Genomic DNA, 19,633 nt, shown 5'->3' with positions numbered 1-19,633 from the left:
CCTCTTTAATCAAAGACTTCCTCTGACGATAACAGCAAGCTGCGGGACTCCTATACCCTCGCCATGGGTAGGTCGAAGTTAGTAGCGACGGATATTTGCACAAATCCTGAAAAAAAATTCTTAAAATTTTGCCAACACTCTGTAATTGCATCGTTGGCAAGAATTTTCAAAGAACGATCACACGTCACATGGCTCAAATTTTCACCAAAAACAGGTCGGACTCGATTATCTAGAGCATTGATTTTTTTTTCACTCCGGATAATCGACACCTCCGGATAATCGGGTCAAAACATTTTTTTTTCTTTATTTGTTTTTTTTTGCATGTATTTTTCGTTTTTTGAAAATAAAAGAGGAATTTGATTTTTGATTCATCCCCTTGAAGTCAGAAAACACCTTTCTCACATGAAAAAAAATAATTTATCCAGATTCTCTCAGGAGGTGATAGACGATCATATTTGATGAAAAAAATCCTCCTACGCATATGTTCGAATTTCAACAATGACAGAGTTACAGAACATTTTTTTTGGTTTCGGACTCTGTTGCTTCAAACTGGCTCTACATTGAAAAGTACGCTACGGAAGACGATTCTGATGCTTTCGAAAGATGAGAAAATTTAGTACAGGATATAGTAGTGAAACAACTGAATTAGTGAATTTTAATAACATTTTGGAAGTAAAAGACTTAAAAGTTAATAATTTTTAATATGTTATTATTCATTTTATCCTAAAAAATTATCTTGAACTAGATTGTTTCTATCTATTAAAATGAAGTTCTGTACTTCATTCTGTATTCTATTAGTCAAATCATTTCATTTGATACCAATATTGAGGGGATTGCAGAAAATACATAGTCAACCATTTTGTGGCGGCGACCTTTTCGAATTTATGTTGTTCATAGTGTAGTATATTCTCCAAATCAAGCCATTCAGTCATTTTTTTTGCGGCGGCCAAATTGAATTTTTCAAGATCATGGAATACGCAGTTTTATAATGACAGTAGAATTAAATGTATGTTCCAAATTCCAGATAAATCATTCAACAGGAACGGGGTCAATTTTGTATTAATGTGGGACAACCCAACAAACATTCAAACATACGTAGAAACAGGTCAAGCTGAATGAAACCATTCAAAAAGTAATTAGTTGTGTGGGGACTGCGGACATCTTGAAATTGGATTTATCATTATCTGCTATGTTCTACTAGTCGAGATCTTTCTTTTGATACATTTTTGGGCATTTTTCATAAATAACTGTGTTCTACTAGTCAAGCCCTTTCATTTGATACCCATATTGATGGGGTTCTGAGAAAATATGAAATCCGCCATTTTGTAGTGGCTGCCATCTTGGATTTGCATTTTTCATAAATAACTGTATTCTACTAGTCAAGCCCTTTCATTTGATACCCATATTGAAGGGGTTGCGTAAAAAATATATATGGCACTATTTTGTGGTGGTTGACATTTTGGATTTGATTTTTTCATAAATAACTGTATTCTACTAGTCAAGCTCTTTCATTAGATACCCATAATGATGGGGTTCTGAGAAAATATGTAATCCGCCATCTTAGATTTGCATTTTTCATGAATAACTGTGTTCTACTAGTCAAGCCCTTTCTTTTGATACCCATTTTAGCTATTCAATATGGAATTATTGTACAAATTATTCAAAATTTCCGAAAATCAAAAACAAAATACTCCGGATAATCGAGTCTAAAATTCCGGATAATCGAATCCCGGATAGTCGAGTCTCCGGATAATCGAGTCCGACCTGTAGTATTTTTCCAAACGTAGAGTAACTTCACGAAAAATAATGTTTCAATAGCACAAACCAAACTAATTAGGGTTATGAATGAATGTTTGGCGTATTCTTTCCGTTTGATGTAAGATTGAAGATCATCAAGTGGTTCAGAAGTTACACATTATGCATGTTAAAGATGGGCATCAGTTTTCCAAAAATATAATAATATACACACCTGAGAGTAAGACTATCTCTTTTTCCTCAACACTATAAAATACTAAAATTTGAAAGGTTTAGCCGGAAAGTGGACATTTGAAGTATAGTTTAGAATATTGCTTAGAAAGTTCACGAAATACCTCACTTATTTGTTGTAGAACAGCCATACTCAACCTGCGACTCGCGAGCCGCATGTGGCCAGGCAGATCCTTTTGGTTGGTCCATCTCGTGTTACTTTTTTTTTAAACTATGTTGTATATGTAACATTAACGAAAACCTAAGAAATCACTTTTTTTTTGACGTAGAACTACCTATTTTAGTAATGATACTAAATCAGAAAACAATACACGTTTTTATGGAATAGAATAAACTAAGAATAAGTAAACCTGGGCATGAAATGATCAGTGCAGAAAAGCAAGATCTAGCGAGTTGTATTTTCACTCATGCAAGAGTCGAATGGGCAATAAATTCATTTGATCCTTTTAAATCAACGGGAAGCGATGAGATCCGTCCTGTGATGATCCAGAAAAGTGGAGGAACTGTAGTGCCCTGCTTAACAGAAATGTTCAAAGCTAGCTTACGATTGAACCATATTCCAAAGAATTGGCGACAAATTCGGGTTGTTTTTATTCCCAAAGCTAATAAAAAAGATAAAAAAAGTCCAAAATCGTTTAGGCCTATTAGTCTTTCGTCATTTATGCTGAAATTAATGGAGAAACTAATTGATGACTATATCAAATCGCAATACTTGAAATCGACACCACTCAGTAAACTTCAATTTGCATACCAGCCAGGAAAATCAACAGTAACAGCACTTCATACACTAGTAACGAAAATTGAAAAAACACTTGAAGTCAAAGAGTTGCTACTAGCCGCGTTCTTAGATATTGAAGGAGCGTTTGACAATGCATCCCACAATTCAATGAGAAATGCTATGATACAGCGTAATTTCGATGAAACTGTTGTAGAATGGATATTTCAAATGCTGCAAAAAAGAGATATAACGTGTAATCAGGGAGGGGCCACAGTTACAATAAGAACTGTGAAAGGATGCCCACAAGGAGGGGTCCTTTCACCTCTGTTATGGTCATTTTGCAGATGATATTGTAATTGTAGTTCGTGGGAAATATGAGCATGTGATCAGAGACAGATTGCAATATGCTCTAAACTTAACTATAGCATGGTGTAATGATGAGGGTTTATCTATAAATCCTCATAAAACTACTGTTGTTCCTTTTACACGTAGAAGGAAAATGAAAATACCAGATTTGCATTTGCTGGGAACTAAAATAGTGTTTTCCCCAAAAGTGAAATATTTAGGAATAACACTTGATAGCAAGCTCAATTGGAACTCGCATTTAGATGAAATAATACATAAGGCTACAAATGCATTATGGATTAGTAAAAGAACATTCGGTAACAAATGGGGACTTAGACCTAAAATGATCTACTGGATCTACACTGCTATAGTGAGACCTAGAATAACATATGCGTCATTAGTTTGGTGGCCAAAAACAAAATCCAAGCATGCTCAGGAAAAGCTAGCAAAATTACAAAGGTTAGCTACAATATCCATCACAGGAGCTATTCGTAGTACGCCATCTAAAGCACTAGATGCAATGTTAAATCTACTTCCCTTATATCTATTCGTTCAATTGGAGGCGGAAAAAAACGCACTAAGCTTGAAAAGAACAAAACAGTTCTTTGATGGAGACCTTAGGGGTCATTTAAGTATTCTAAAGGAATTCAAACTTAATCCGATACTAACTCAGGAGGACTGGATGAACAGGCAATACAACTTTGAACGACTATTCAATGTGACTGAGCCAAGCCGCACTGAATGGGAGTGAGGGGGACCTGATATTCACCCAGGATCTATAATTTTCTACACTGATGGTTCCAGATTAAACGAAAGAGCCGGGGCTGGCATAACCGGCCCTGGAGTGAACATATCAATTTCAATGGGCAAGTGGCCAACTGTTCAGGCAGAAGTGCAGGCAATTATTGAATGTACAACAATTTGTCTAAGGCGCAGTTATAGACATGCAAACATGTGTATTTTTTCTGACAGTCAAGCTGCATTGAAAGCATTGAAGTCAGTTACCTGTACTTCTAAATTAGTTTGGGAGTGTATTCAACTTCTTCAAGAGGTAGCTAAAAAAAAGTGCAGTGAACCTATTCTGGGTTCCAGGGCACTGTGGAGTTGAAGGTAATGAAAAAGCCCTCACCCTCAAAATGGAATTAAAGAACTGGGAAAAATCAAAGATTGATGGCATCTGGACACATAGTACAGTAGCTCGACAGGCTAAATCATTTATATCACCAAGTAAAAAAGTAACTGAAAGACTTCTCAGTCTAACAAAAAAAGACCTATGCACTTTCAGTGGCCTAGTGACAGCACATTGTCCAAGCAAATACCATCTAAAGAAACTAGGTAAATTAGAAGATGATACCTGTCGTTTCTGTAACCTAGAAAGTGAAAGCTCGGAACATTTATTATGTAATTGCGAAGCACTTTTTCATAGAAGGCGCAATTTCTTTGATAAAGGTTTAATGTAACCTGCAGATGTTTGGATAGCTTCCCCCAACAAGGCAATAAAGTTCATTCGTACTATAATACCTTATTGGGATCATGCCTACAGTCAGCAAGTGGAAATCACTCTAACTAATAGCGGTACGACACCCTGATAAGGCTTACAACAAATAGGGGCCCGCCACAATAGATCAAATAACTGGTCGTAGTGGAAAATGTACCCAACAGGAAAAAAAAATGGAATAGAAATAGCAAATGCAACAATCGTTCGACGATCAATAAGGACGGAGAAAATATTGCAAATAAAACTCTGCCTATATTCTATATTTTTTATTGAGTATAAATAAACTATTTGCGATTTCACAGCATTCACGGTTTATCATTCAACTAGCGATCAGACGGCAGCGAGGTTTTTCAAATTGGCCTTATTCAAACCTAGAGGCGAATGAGCTAAAAAATTTTAAAGCCCCTATAATTCAAACCATGATCATCATTATTCAAGTCACAGTTTCACTCCAGGAAACTATTCAAATCATAAAAAAATACAAATATAATAAAGTCCATAGACCGGCGGATGATGCATGTCGTTACGCCTCAGAATATGCGCGAAGTAAACATAGTGCAGAGCTTGTACTGACAGGCAGAAACAAAGCAGAAGAGAAGCCTTTTTCATACCGTTATGTGCAGATTGGTGGTGTACTGAATCACACGTAAGCATTGTTGATTTAGCGCGTTATCAAATAGATGACGGTTGTGGGGGAACAAATATGTGATCGTCTCAGAGTCTGAGACTCAGAACGCACTTTGTCTATCGCAAAAAGAATATTCGTAATGCAACCTGAGTGCGCTACGTGCATTGGTAGTAGAGACCCAAATCTCGTGTATTGTTCTTGCGAGAACAAGAATGAATCATGAATTACTCATCTACAACTGCTTCCTCAAAACCACGCAAACCCATCGTTCCTTTTCAGGGCTACAAAACTTTCGACTAAAGTGTTGTTTTGAAAATTTCGATGCATTCTAAAATAATATTCGAAGCAATCAAAAGCGTAATTTAGAATTTTTCGCTGGAAGAGAGCTTCTGTGAATTTAGGTGCGTGTTTGAATTTATTGGTGTAATAATGATGTTTCGAATTGTTCATTAACCGCTTTTGTTAAATAACAACCATTCATTGAGCGCTACTGCTATGAATTCTTTAAGGTGTTTGAAACATAATTTGGATTTCAAGAACCTCTCTGACACTTATCTGCGCATGAACCATATCATAAATTTAGTAGCGCAATTGCAAATTTTGAGAACATTTCAGAATAGCATTTCTGGGACGTATTCCAGTTACTGGAGAAACGGAGGAAAAAGTATTCTAAAGTGACATGACTAAGAAAAAAATGCTTTCATAGAAGTTACATTTTTGGAGAAAGCCGGAATCAACTGGTGAAATGGTTGGTAGAATCAATCTATTGAAAAAGCTACAAAAAAGAGATCTAATCGATATTAAAATAGAAGAAAATGTGTAGAAACAAAAAAAAATCCAACATGTTTTTTTTTTGCTAACAATCTCTCTCTAAAATGGTAAATAAAAACACTCGGCGGGAATTTTCATTCACAGATTCTCCTACCGTCACAACCGTGACAAACCTTCGCCGCAGAAAAACGTGACGAAAAACCTTCAAGACATTTTATGCTTGCTTTTTGCTGTGAGTTGTGTGTTTCAACGACGCGATTTCCGCTCGTTGTGACCTTTGAATTAATCATAGAATACCCCACCACCTCCTCGTCGATCGAGCCCGACGAGGAGGCAAAACTCCCCATCATGTATCATCCAAACAAGCATGCTCCCGATGATTCATCCTTGTTTTGGTTTAGTTCCTTTGGTTTCCTGCAATCCGTTCAGGTAGAATCACTTTTACTTTATCTTATCACAATCATCGGTTTCTACCACGCAACAACACTCTCACTCTTTCGCCATCTTATGTAAACAATGCTGCTAGCGGTATGCCTTCGTCACTGGCATAACCCGCTTATGTGACCACAATTTGAAATCCTTTTGGTAGGCTGTTTGCCATTTCCATTAATCGCCCGGTGAGTCACAGTTTCCCCGTTGCGTTTTCTGTTGATCCACCTCAAGATTGCATTCGCACATTCGAAAACACTCTCGCGAAATCTTCGCTAGCACCAAACGGTGGAATGTTGATGCGTACGGTACTCTTCTTGAGTCCGATATCCTCGCGCATTTTTTGGCACGATAATCCAAAATTATTTATAATCCAACTTTTGCCCGACGATTTCACATTTCACGACAGACAAATATCCACGGCTGCTGGGAACGTTTATTCCTACTAGATGTTTGTGTTTTCGGTGCGGATCACAGAGATCCCTCCGTCATTCATTCCACACAGCCAGTGTTCGTGTGAGATGGACGCGGATGGCGGTGAGAGTTTTGAAAACTACCAAGCGCATGCTCCGTGGATGCTGCGATGGATATGAAAAACTCATTACACTGAATTGGAACTAACCACACAAATGCGATGCTGAAAATGTATAATTATTCTCAGCGACAACCGCTTGGTTGACAATCCTGTCAAAATGCACCGCGCTAGAAACCGAAAAAAAGCACAAACCGCGATTCAACAAATACAAAAAATGCAAAAACTAAAAAAGATAAATTCGAAACCGAGGCACTCCTTCAGAACTGCACACAAACGCGATCCGCACGGCGGAAGTTTCACTGCGAGACTAAACCGTTGACGGTTGGGAAGAATTCTCAAATCGTTCTCTCTTTCCACTATGGGATTTGTGTTTAGTCGCCTGTGATGTGTCGGTACGTGTAGCAGATTTGTGTGCAAGATGTGATAGGGGTGCTACCGCTGCTGATGTATGCTTTCTCACACACATAGAAACAGGCGAGCGCGTGTGGAGTAAACACAGACGCATCTAGGATTGGGAGGAAGTGAAGCGCAAAAAACGTGCTCATGATTAGTGGATGGGTGTGAAACATATTCTCTGATTTTTGGAATAAGAGGGAAGCTGCCTGCTCGGGGGGTCCTCGAATAGAAAGTTGATTGAACAATAAAAAGTGAGAAAATTATTATTATGTTAGCGTTGTGGCTAAGTTGATGTCGTTTATAACAATCTCATAAAATTCAGGAACCACAAGCATTCTTGGAGCAATTGTAGCAATGTACAATAATTTACCTAGAGAGGTAAACTAATTTTAACACTAAACCTACCGATGTTACATGCATACCCATTCCTACCACAGCGGGTTGAGTGATCCTTTATGAGTAGTTAGTGAACAATGACTCGACTTTTATAGTTTTGTTGAGAAACATGACATACCATCTTTCTCCTGTATATTTCGACATTTTGGGATAACAATTTAGGGGCTTAGAATAAAAGGGGTGTAAGTGATTTGATCGATTTCTCTACATCGACTCTCTCTTTTGGTCATAACTTAGCTGCAAATACATTTCCAGCTGTATTTGACAATGTGGAAGATAGGTCAGAGCCTCATCTATCGGATTGTATAGCAAACTTAAATTGGAACGTTATTAACCAAATAAAAAAATTATGAAGAGAAATCGATCAAGTCACTTACACCCCTTGCATTCTGAGCCCCTCAATTATTAGCAAAATAATGAAATTACAATTTTCGAAACGCAAGATAGCACTGTAGCTTGAAGCAGTTACTGTTAGCTCGCTTGGATAGTCAGTAATACAATTAATTCTAATCATTCTCTATTCATTCACAAATACAACAACATATATGAAGAAATAGCAAAACTGTGCAATGCAATGGTTTTGTATTTCAATCACACATACAAATCTTTCTGATATCACATGAATGTTTGCATGGGTCAAATGGCCCGTTGCAGTAGTTAGGGCAGATTACATATATTTTACAGTGAAAAAAATAACAAGAGAGGAGTAAACACCGAAAAATACAATCGATGTATGTTTTAAGAAAAGTTGTGTAGGCAAATGATGTTGTGACGATGTAATTTGCAAGAAAATTTTGACAAAATGTTTAAAACGGGTCATTTGACCCCTCGTGGTAGGTTTAGTGTTAAGAAAGTGTACAATGTATAATGTTCAATGTCGGGGACGATCCTTATACATGTTTCTTACCCTATTTTCTTCGGATTATACTCATGATGTACTGTATTCTATTAGTCAAATAATTTCATTTGATACGAATATTGAGGGATTGCAAAAATCCAACCATTTAGTGGCGGCGACTTTTTTGAATTTATGTTGTTTATTATGTTTTGTTTTCTCCAAGCCAACTCATACAGCCATTTTTTAGCGACGGCCAAATTGAACTTTTCTAGATCATGGAATACGTAGTTTTATAATAACAGTAGAATTGAAGGTGTCTTCCAAATTTTAGATCAATCAGTCAACAGGAACGGCTTCAATTTTCTTTTAGTGTGGGACAACCATACAAACATTCAAACATACATACAAACAGTTCAAGCTGAATGAAACCATTTAAAAAATAATTAGTTGTTTGGGGATTGCGGCCTTCTTGGAGTTGGATTTTTTCATGATCTGCTATGTTCAACTAGTCAATCCCTTTCATTTGATATACATATTGATGGGGTTCTGAGAAAATGTGTAATCCACCATTTTGTAGCGGTAGCCATCTTTGAGTTACATAAACATTAATAAATGTGTTCTACTGGTCAAGCCCTTTCATTCGATACCCATATTGATGGGATTTTGAGAAAATATAAACACAATTCGCCATTTTTTAGTGGCCGCCATCTTGGATTTACATTTTTCACAAATAACTGTGGTGCACCCGTGGCCGAGTGGTTAGCGTCTCACATTATCATGCCGGGTGTTCGGGTTCGATTCCCGTTCTGGCCGGGGGAATTCTTACGCCAGAGAAATTTCCCTCGACTTGCACTGTGGTCATGCGTATTCTAGAGCTTGCCCCTCGGAATACATTCGAGGCGTGTTAATTGGCTTCAGAAATCTCAAATAAGTATTAATAAATGACGCTAGTTAATGCATACGTTGAGACGGCATAAGTTCCACAGGGAACGTTAACGCCATTCAAGAAGAAGAAGACAAATAACTGTGTTCTACTAGTCAGGCCCTTTCATTCGATATCCACATTGAAGCGGTGCTGAGAAAATCTGTAATCCGCCATTTTGTAGCGGCCGCCATCTTGGATTTTCAAGATCATGGAATACGCAGTTTTATAATGACACCAGAGATAAAGATGTGTTCCAAATTTCAGATCAATCGGTCAACAGGAAGGGGGTTAAATTTCTAATAATGAGATACAGCGCTACATACAAATTACAGTTACAAAGTCACAAACATACAAACGGGTCAACCTAGATAAAACCGTTTAGTAAATAAGTGTAAATCATAATTATATTAAGTTTACTGAGAGAAAATTCTTTTTTTTTACTCGATTATCAGGAGTGAAAAAAAAAAATCAATACTCCGGATAATCGAGTCCGACCTGTAATAATATATGATGAAACCACAAATTGTGGATAATGAAAATCCGACGTTCCCCACGATTTCATTTTAGTCTTATCAATGCCCTAGATTAATGAAGAAAAGGGTGTGATGACTGTTGATTGCTACTTGCCCAATTATTTTTAAGTTTTTAGTACATTATCTGTATTAAGATTACGTTTAATTTCAACGAAACCGTATAACTTGAAAAGTTGTTCTTACTCGTGTTATTTTCTAGTTTTTGGTAGACTATCTGTGTCATTATTATATTTTTGATTGCACAACTTTTTACTTCTTTTTTTAATGTTTTCATGATGTATTGTATTCTGTTGGTCAAATCATTTCTTTTGATACCGATATTGGGGGTGTCAAAAAATACATGATTGATCATTTTGTGGCGACGACCTTTTGACGTAGGACTATGTCTTTCATTTCTATACCGGGGTGTAAAATCAAAGTTTCGAAAACGAAAGCGTTACGCCGGAGACCGAGATTTTGAGCGTTAATAGCTCCTAAACAACTGAACGAACCGGTATGATAAACACTTCATTCGAAAGATAAAATGTCTACGCGTTATATACTTGTTACTTTTTGATCCAAAATCTTGTTTCAATAGTCTTAAAATTGCTTTCAAAACAGGCTATTGAAATCATCAATCGGTATATAATCGAGCGCCGCTTGGAAGTCCACTCAGTTATAATTGAACAGCGATTGGAGCATGTTGTCGCTATTGTGGTGAAGCTCTTCGTTTATCATGAAAGCGCGGATGAACGGTGTCACCAAGAGCCTGTTTGTGCACCTTAGGCCAGAAGAGAATCCATCAGGAGGAGAGTGATGCCACAAATGGCTCCCCGGGAAGAGATCGGAGCAGCCGCCACACACACACACACACATACATGTGCGGAACTCTTCGTTTGGATGCCATTCAGCATCGAGAAAATTCCGGAAAGATCCAATCGTTACTGTAAAATACATTCATGCAAAAGAGATCATTTAAATGTTTTCTATCCATGTTACACTGCGACTAAATATTTTTCAATCAAGTGCTATTAACAGGTGGTTATCGTGTTAGAATTAATGGTGGGCTTCGAGTATCGAGGAAAATCAGGAAATAACTAATCGTTGCTGAAAAATACTCTACCAGTTCCCCTGGGAATTGAAAAATACATTGATGCGAAAGAGTTTATTTTAATGTTTTCTAATCATGTAACACAGCGACCAAATACATTTGATTTTGTAATTTTTCAATGAAGTGTAATTAGCAGGAAAGTTTCTGAACATTATTCTACCCCATCAGTAGGATATTTTCGTATCCAATATTGTATGCGCACGCAACGGAAAATGTTTCGCATCGTGAAAATTATATAATTTTCAATCGATTATTGCTCAGTCGTCGAAAGTTTCAAACTCAGAGACTTCATTCCCCTCTAGTTTGCCTTTCAAATTGCCATCGTAAACCACACCTTCTCTCGATTCAATCACGGACAAAAAGCATACTTAAGTGATATTCTGGTGGTGAAACGTATTCATTTTTCGTGAGGACATCGACAAGACAACATCGTAATTGAACGAGCTGAACGTGCTGGACGAGCAGGACGGCGAGGGATCGAGGGATTCATTACCTGGCCTGACCTGACCTGAAAGACATGCAGTTTGTTTGGAACTGTGAGAGAGGGCAGAAATGCCGATCCATCAGAAGGAGAAGAGAAGACGACCGAGAGAGTACCAGCATCGAAATTGGTTCCGCTTGAGGTATCGAAGCAACTTCCACACGCATACACGCGTGCAACTCTTTACGTTCGCTGGTTATCGAGAAGAATCCGGAATGAAGTGATCGTTGCTGTAAAATAATCTGCCAGTCCCACTTGGACTTGAAAATTACATTCAAGCGGAAGAGTTTATTGTAAGGTTTTCTATCCATTTAATAATGCGACCAAATACAATTAATTGTGTGATTTTTCAATCAAGTACAATAAACAGGTGGTTATCGAGTTAGCATTAACCACTGGTGAATTTCGAGAAGAATCGAGGAGAATCCGGAAAGATGTCGTTGCTGCAAAATAATCAGCCAGTTCCCCTTGGAATTGAAAATTACATGCAAGCGAACGAATTTATTTTAACGTTTTCCATATATATAATACTGCGACCAAATACATTTAGTTCTGTGATTTTTCAATCAAGTGCAATTAGCAGGAAAGCTTCTGAAGATTATTCTTCCCCATCAGTAGGACATTTTCGTATCCAATATTGGATACATAAAACCTTGTGCCTCCAACGTAACGCTCTCGTTTTCGAAGTCCCCCATATATTCATTTATTCATTCATTCAGAATGAATTCAGATTCAACTTCAAACAAATGATCACTAAATCAACGATAGTCCTACGTCATCATTGCGGTTATACCATAGATATAACCCACTTCCTGTTTTTGGATTTATGTTATTCATAATTGAGCATGTTCTTCAAGTTAAGTCCAATCGTTTGATACACATATTCCAATCAATTTTTTTTTTGGAAAATCTGCAATCAGACATTTTGTAGTGGCCAAATTAGATTTTTGATAATATGAAAATATAAAGACAACATAAATAAAGATGAATCGAATTTAAGAGCAACTAATCAAAAGGAATTTGATACCCATATGCGTGAGCTGCATGAAAAAAATGGGTGGGTTATATCTATGATATAATCGCAAGGTTGACGTGGGACTACCTTAGCTTAGCAAATATTTGTTTGCATTGGTTTAATTTTTGATTGAATGAAACAATTTCCGAATTCAATTGGATTCAATATATTTGCATTGTGAGTAAAAAGATTGTATGATGCCATGTGATAGATTATGTTCTTCGTTACAAGTAAATTTAATGACAGTCCATACACGTTTGGTATGATGACATCTTGATTTCGAAGCCTGTGTGAGACAAACACATTTCAGCCAAAATAAGAATGCCCCCGAATTGCATGTATTTGTAATTCCAATTTCCCCACGCTCCTTGTACTTGAAGTCTGTGTTAGAGTAACACCTTTCAGTCGGAAGAAAAATGCCCCGACTTACATGAATTCGCAATGCCAATTTTCCCAAGCTCCTTGAATTTGAAGTCTGTGTTAAGAAAACACATTTCAGTCGTAACAAAAAAGGAAGCCGACTTGCATGTATTTGCAATGCCAATTTCCGCACGCTCCGTGGAATTGAAGTCTGTGTTAGTGAAACACATTCCAGTCGGAACAAAAATACACCCGACTTTCATGTATTTGCAAAGTGGATTCCCCCAGGCACATTGATTTTGAAGGCCGTGTAAGGGAAACACACTGCTCGGTTGGAACAAAAATACCCCCTACTTGCATATATATTTACTAAGCGGATTCCCACAGGATTTTGAAGCCTGTGTTCGGGAAACCGTAAATCGGGCCAATCAAAAGACGTTTAGATAACGCTTGACATTTCACAGTTATTCAATTGTTTATCTAATGAAAAATAACATTTTATTGATTGCGATAGACATCATTCCGTATCAGTTGATGCAAACATCTTTTCGATCCAGTAAGAAATGTTCGAGTTATAAGCATTTGGAATCTTTCATTTTTTCCTGCATGTTCTGTGTTCAGGTTTTCATTTTACCCCCATATACTCCGGTTAGACGTAGTCCCACGTCAGAAGTAATTAACCATTTTGTGAATGAAGACATCTTGAAATTGGATTTTTCAAGACCTTTTATTTGATACCCATATTGATGGGGCTTTGAAAAAAATATGTAGTCCCGCATTTTGCAGCGACCGCCATCTTGGATGTTCAAGATCATGGAACACGCAGTTTTATAATGACAGCAGAGATAAAGGTGTGTTTAAAATTTCAGATCAATCGGTTAACAGGAAGGGGATTAAATTTCTATTGATGTGGGACAGCGGTACAGACATACAAAGTTACAATTATAGGGGAAGTGGGAGTAAGACGAACATGTTAAGAAGATCTTCAATTGTATCTTTGGAAACTCAAGTTTCCCAAAACTTGAATGCATTTTTTACAATTCAATATACTGTTTTTCGCAATATCGGCCAAATGTTTCTCAAAAAAGTGTTTTTCAATGTTTTTTTACTGAAATTAAAACAGACCAAAAAGTAGAACTTTTTTTTTGAAGCGGGTGATTTGGACATATAGTTGGGGGAATATGGACAGGTTTGTAATATATGAAGCGTAGAAGTTTATCGCTCGTGAGAGGAATAACTTTATTCAACCAAGGTCTGAGCTCATCACGAATGTCCGTTAAATGATTAAATGATAAAAATCTATGATTATTACAAATTGATTCGTAAACCCAATCTAGCGATGGCAGAAAAAAGTATCATCAGTGCTGAAGGAAAAAAGCACTTTTTTATGTGTGTATGTATGGGATCTTTTTCTCAGACTGAACGTCAGCTTGTAATTGTACCCAAAAACAAGTGCAAACGATGCCAAGCAGCGATCAAACCAAGGGCGGCTGGAATGTAAGGCTGTTTTACATGTCTACGCTATCCGCATAGCCACTGGTGCTGTTGCACAGATACGTGAGAATATTACACCACATTATAAAATGAAGTTGGATCTTAAAAGTATACATGAAAAGTGTTTTCTAAGAGTAACAAGGAGAGCATAAATGTGAAATAAGCGCTTCGGTGCTTATTTGCAATGTGTCTCTTGTTTCGCTCTCTCTCATATTGCTATGGCATATATATTATACAAATGTTGTACCAGTATGGGAGAGTAGCACATTTGTTGTTATTTTTAAGCTCGTTTAATGTTATTAATCAGGATGTCAAAAGATATACCAAAATTAATTTTGGGTTTAGGGTTGGCAGATAGCTGTCTAGAGTGAAACTAAAAATTGAAGAGAGAGAGAGAGAGAGAGAGAGAGAAAGTTGATTTATATATGGTTTAATTTTTTAAAAACAACAAAAATAGCAATATTTGCAAGTATCAAGTGTTGTGCTTCATGTTGTCAAGTGTTGCTTAGTGGTATCACACCTATAGCCATCTTCCGTGCACCGCGAAAGAAGAACAATTCATTCCCACTCGATGCTCGTTGCTTCGATGACCACCAAACGGAAATTGAAAATTTTCCTGATGATGATGAATTATAGAGACGTTAAACTTTTTCATTCATTCGTCTCTAGCCTTGAGAAAGGCCCTTGACTTTATTTTTCCGGTATTACTCCTTCACCCTCATTGCTATGAAAAAGGCATTCGATCCCTCGCCGTCCAGCTCGCCCAGCAACGATGTTGTCCAGTCGGTGAACTTTCCTCAAAGGATATGCAATATTTATACGCTTGCGACTCCGTTCGTACTGTGCAAGGATGGAGTTTACGTCGCAAGTATTCTCTTTTCGTTTCTCCCCTTCGTAGTTTCTATCATCGCGGCTGCATAAGTTGTTCGTTATTGACAGCTCTATTCGGGAAAGGACACAAATGGACAGAGCAAATGTATTGGGAAATGGGAATGCTTCCAATTTTCATCAATTTAAACCATATACAACCTAAGGGTTTGTAATGTATAGCATATCAAACAAATCTTAGAAAATTTCCGATTCGATTGGTATGCTGGTATTGTTTAAGTCCGTTGGCAGCAAAAATAGTTATTAACGTTAACTTTATTCCATAAAAACGTGACCTGTTTTCTGATTTGGCACCCTTAATGTAAGACGTAGTCCTACGTCAAAAAAAGTTACAGAACATTTTAATCACGAGAATTAACAAAACAAGATTTTGATAAGAATGATTTTTGGATTTTAAAACAGTGTAAATGAAAAAAAAATCATTTTCAATTAATATTTGAACATTTTCCTATATTTATTGACCAACATTTTTTTTGGGAAAGTTTGGGAAAAACACTTTAAAAGAGTCGTCTAGGGGCCTGATCACGGCGTTCGTGATCAGACTCTAGATTTTTTTTTTCGAGATTTCAAGTATACAAAGTTGCTTAAATGTTCAGCGTTTTTACACCCACAAAATTTCACTACAATCTGGGATAGTACCCCCAATTTGGCAGGAATTCGAAGCTAAGAACAGTTTGGTGGGTTCATATCGTTCGGTACAAAGTCCACAGATTTAGCCGCATAGCACTCCTGTACGTTTTTGAACTAGTGTCATGGAGCCAGGTCGGTCCAAAGGAACGGGTTTTTAGATCGTGCTGCCTCAAAAACGGCAAAAGCCGTTTTAATATAACCCTCCCAAAAGCAATGGCAAATACGTTATATTTTTGAGAGGGATATATTGTCACTTTTTTATCAGGCCTTGTATGCAATTTCATAGAATCGAAGAATGTTTAATGTTAATCAATCTGTGTGCGCGCTATACGCCATTCATTAATATCAAGCTAGAGAGAAACAATAGAGATGAGGATAGAAATAGGAGATAAAAGATTCATCATCCTTGAAAAGAAAATTGAACTGAAAGGAAAAAGAAAAATTAAATCGCCATACGTTGTTCTAAATTGAAGAGTTGAAAATTAGTTCAAGTAAAATCAAGCCGCGAACGGATTTTAGCGATTTACATACTAAACGAATCGGAAATTCCGTAAGATTTGTTTAATATGCTATACATTAGAATCCCCTGGTTTGTAAATGGTTAAAATTCATGAAAACTTTAAGCGTTCCCATTTTCCCATACATTTGTTCTGTTCATTTGTGTGCTTTCCCGAAAAGAGCTGTCAATAACGAGCAACTTATCGACGACCAACGGAGGGGAAATCGTAGGATTTAAAGTCTCCGTGAACAAAGGAAAAGTAGAAGAATGAAGGGGAATACTTGCCCAGAGTATAAACAGTGGAACTCACTGAGGCAAACTTTCATTCGGCATGGGACTGTTGAGTAATCCAGTTCACTTTGCTTTCGCTACGCTTCGATCTAAGATTGGACCCCACCAGTGGTAATCCAACTTGGATATCGTCGTTTGGTTTTTCTGTTCGTTTTTCGCGTTATTCGTATCGTGTGTTTTTGTTTCCGCGTCATAAGGCAGGCTCTAGCCTTGCAAAAAACGAACACATTGCCAGGGGCAATAAAATTTCGAGGCAAGCGTCATCTAATGATGCACGCGATGTTGGTGCAGTGAAAAGCGCTCGCACTGAACCGAGCCTTCGCGAGTGTGACACCGCATCGAACAACAGCGATGTAGGCGATTTCGGCGCGTCAGTCGAAAATGTAAACGCCGTTACCCAGACAGCAACCAAAAATCAAGATCCCCCCGCTGGTGGTGAAGGCGGTCGCTTTTGACAAACTCATCGGTGAATTCACATCGATGGGTGTTACAGCAGAGTACGAGCTGTGTGGCATAATTCAGTCTTTTTCCAAGCAGTTAACATTGTTTGTTTTCCGTCATTATAAGGGCTTCGTTAGTGCCTTTGAGAATGCATCATTGCATTAAACTGACGTTATGGCGAAGCAGGCGTTAAGGTTGAGCGCCAAAAAATTATTTGGGGACTACCAAGCATCTTGAATGTGTTACTGGAATGTTATAAATTATTTGGGTTCACGTGTCAGTCGCAAAACTGCCTTCAACTAGGATTGCATTTGCGCTAATATCATAATGAAGCATTGCTACTGTTTTGGAGGTTGTTGATATTAACAAAAAGAGTTTATTTCGCTTTTTTAGTCACCAATAAAGTAAATGTCGTTCTGGAATTTTGTATGTGATTAGGTTTCGCTTGCCAGTAGCAAAACTTCCTCCACTAAGGGTGACAAATGCGCTTCTCTCGAGGATGAGAAAGTAATGCAACTTTTTGAGGCAATACTAAATGACATGTAGCAGGATATTTGATACTTGCAAGTGTTGTCATTGTTGTTGTTTGTATTGTATTGATGTAGTTATGAGATGTGGAATAATGGTGCTGGTGTAACATGTATATAATCGACTGTAGCCGAGTCTATGTCAATTGCGAAAAAGGCCAATTTGCTTCCGGAAATGACATAACTCATAACCATATGAACCTATGTCGGGTGAATATAATACTATCTCTAATCATACAGCCTTTCCATGCCAAACCGATATAGTGGTTCTCAGATTTTCGTCAGAAGTGGTAATTTTGTTCTTTATTGCAAAACATTAGATCTTTTTTTTTAATTTTTTTATTAGGGTGCCCATTCTCATTTTAGGGTGGTCCGAAAAATCATTTTTTTACTTTTTTCAAAAATTCATAACTTTTGAACCACTGAACCGGTTTAGATGATCGACATATCAAAACCAATTAAAGCCAATGAGCTAGATTTTATTTTCGTTATTATTCATTGTAGTCAGTTTTTTAATAGTTTTCATGGCTTTGGACTAGAGGGGGATATATTTTTTTATATTTTTTCTTGAAAGGATTTTTTTACATAACATATCTTGATATCAGATATGCTATTTTTTTCTTTTTTGAGATAAAATTTTTCAAAGTTAACCGATGGTTCGAAAAAAAAACATTCTTCACCTTTTATACAAAAATAACTTTTTGCAAAAAATCATAACATTTGAACTACTGAGCCGATTTAAATGATCGACATATTGAAATGAAACCAATAAGCTTACCTAAGCTAAAAAATATCACACTTGCGAATAAGATTGGATTCTGGTCGCATAGAAAAAAATAATACTTTTTCGGAAAAAGTGGAAAAAATTGATTTTTCGGACCACCCTAAAATGGAAATGAGTACTCTAATGAAAAAATAAAAAAAATACGGGTCTAATGTTTTGCGATAAAGAACAAATTTAACACTTTTAACGAAAATCTGAGAGCCACTATATCGGTTTGGCATGGAATGGCTGCATAATTATAACGATGTTGTTTTATAGATAGAGTTTTATTTTTTTTTATTGAATGTACTCTTTCATCCTTTCATTGTTTGAGAATGAGCCAAGAGTCCTCATCTCCAAACCTTGCTTTGAAACCTTTGTAGCGCTCGTAGTGCCTACAACGTAGTTTTAATCAGAGTTGAAATGAAGGCACATGTATGTAAATGTAGCATGCCAAATTATAAGTCTTTTATACATTTTTCGACAGAGCCTCATACATTATATTGATTCTCAAACAACTTTTTTGCCACGGTTCAAGCTTTGTCTACCTTTGTCATCGAAGTATACCCACAGTCCTGATTGCATTTTGGAAGGTGTTCAATTCCCGTTTGGATTTTTGAATAATCATGTGTTCACATAAGCATGAATTGATAGCTGACGAGAAGAAAAATCGCCATCGATAAAATAACAAACATTTCAAGTATTTTTTTATAAATTAGCTCTATATAAGTTTCTATGAATTTCATCAGCGTTTCCCAAATTATCTCATTCTACGAATGGAACAACACAGATGACACAGATGAGGTGCCCCTTGATCCATGCTGATAATGTTCCAATTGCCAAACAAAAGCTAGTGCAAACCGAACTTTGATACCAGGCAAACCAAACAAGAGACAAGAAAAACTTCATAGCTGAAGACGACGCCGAGCGAGCGCCTAGGTTCTCATTTGCACAGCAGATGTATGTATACAACACATAGGAGGAGGAGGCGGCAGCAGCCAACTTAGACACATACAATCAATGGATTCTTCCCGACCCACTACATTGTCGGCCGGCCTTGCACATGTTGCATATTTGTGAATGTGAATGAATTACCCGACGGGCGAGATGCGAGATGCTTCGATTCACGAATGCAAATCCGCGCTGTGCGTCACGA

General features: G+C 37.2%; 1 protein-coding gene across 7 annotated transcripts in view; it reads right to left on the bottom strand.

The window, feature by feature from the left end:
- Window positions 1–19,633, bottom strand: part of LOC129775990 (centrosomin) — a 96,712-nt gene that overhangs the window by 67,593 nt on the left and 9,486 nt on the right. For 2 of the 7 annotated variants that reach the window (XM_055781318.1, XM_055781323.1), the window contains exon 1: window positions 6,998–7,236. The exons of 2 other annotated variants lie outside the window; for them this stretch is intronic. The gene's annotated coding sequence lies outside the window, so the exon portion shown is untranslated. 3 more of the 7 variants (XM_055781320.1, XM_055781321.1, XM_055781319.1) reach the window with 3 other exon arrangements.

This window comes from Toxorhynchites rutilus, chromosome 3 (genome assembly GCF_029784135.1).
Source record: "Toxorhynchites rutilus septentrionalis strain SRP chromosome 3, ASM2978413v1, whole genome shotgun sequence".
Lineage (NCBI taxonomy): Eukaryota > Metazoa > Arthropoda > Insecta > Diptera > Culicidae > Toxorhynchites > Toxorhynchites rutilus.
This window is presented reverse-complemented; position numbering and strand designations above follow the sequence as displayed.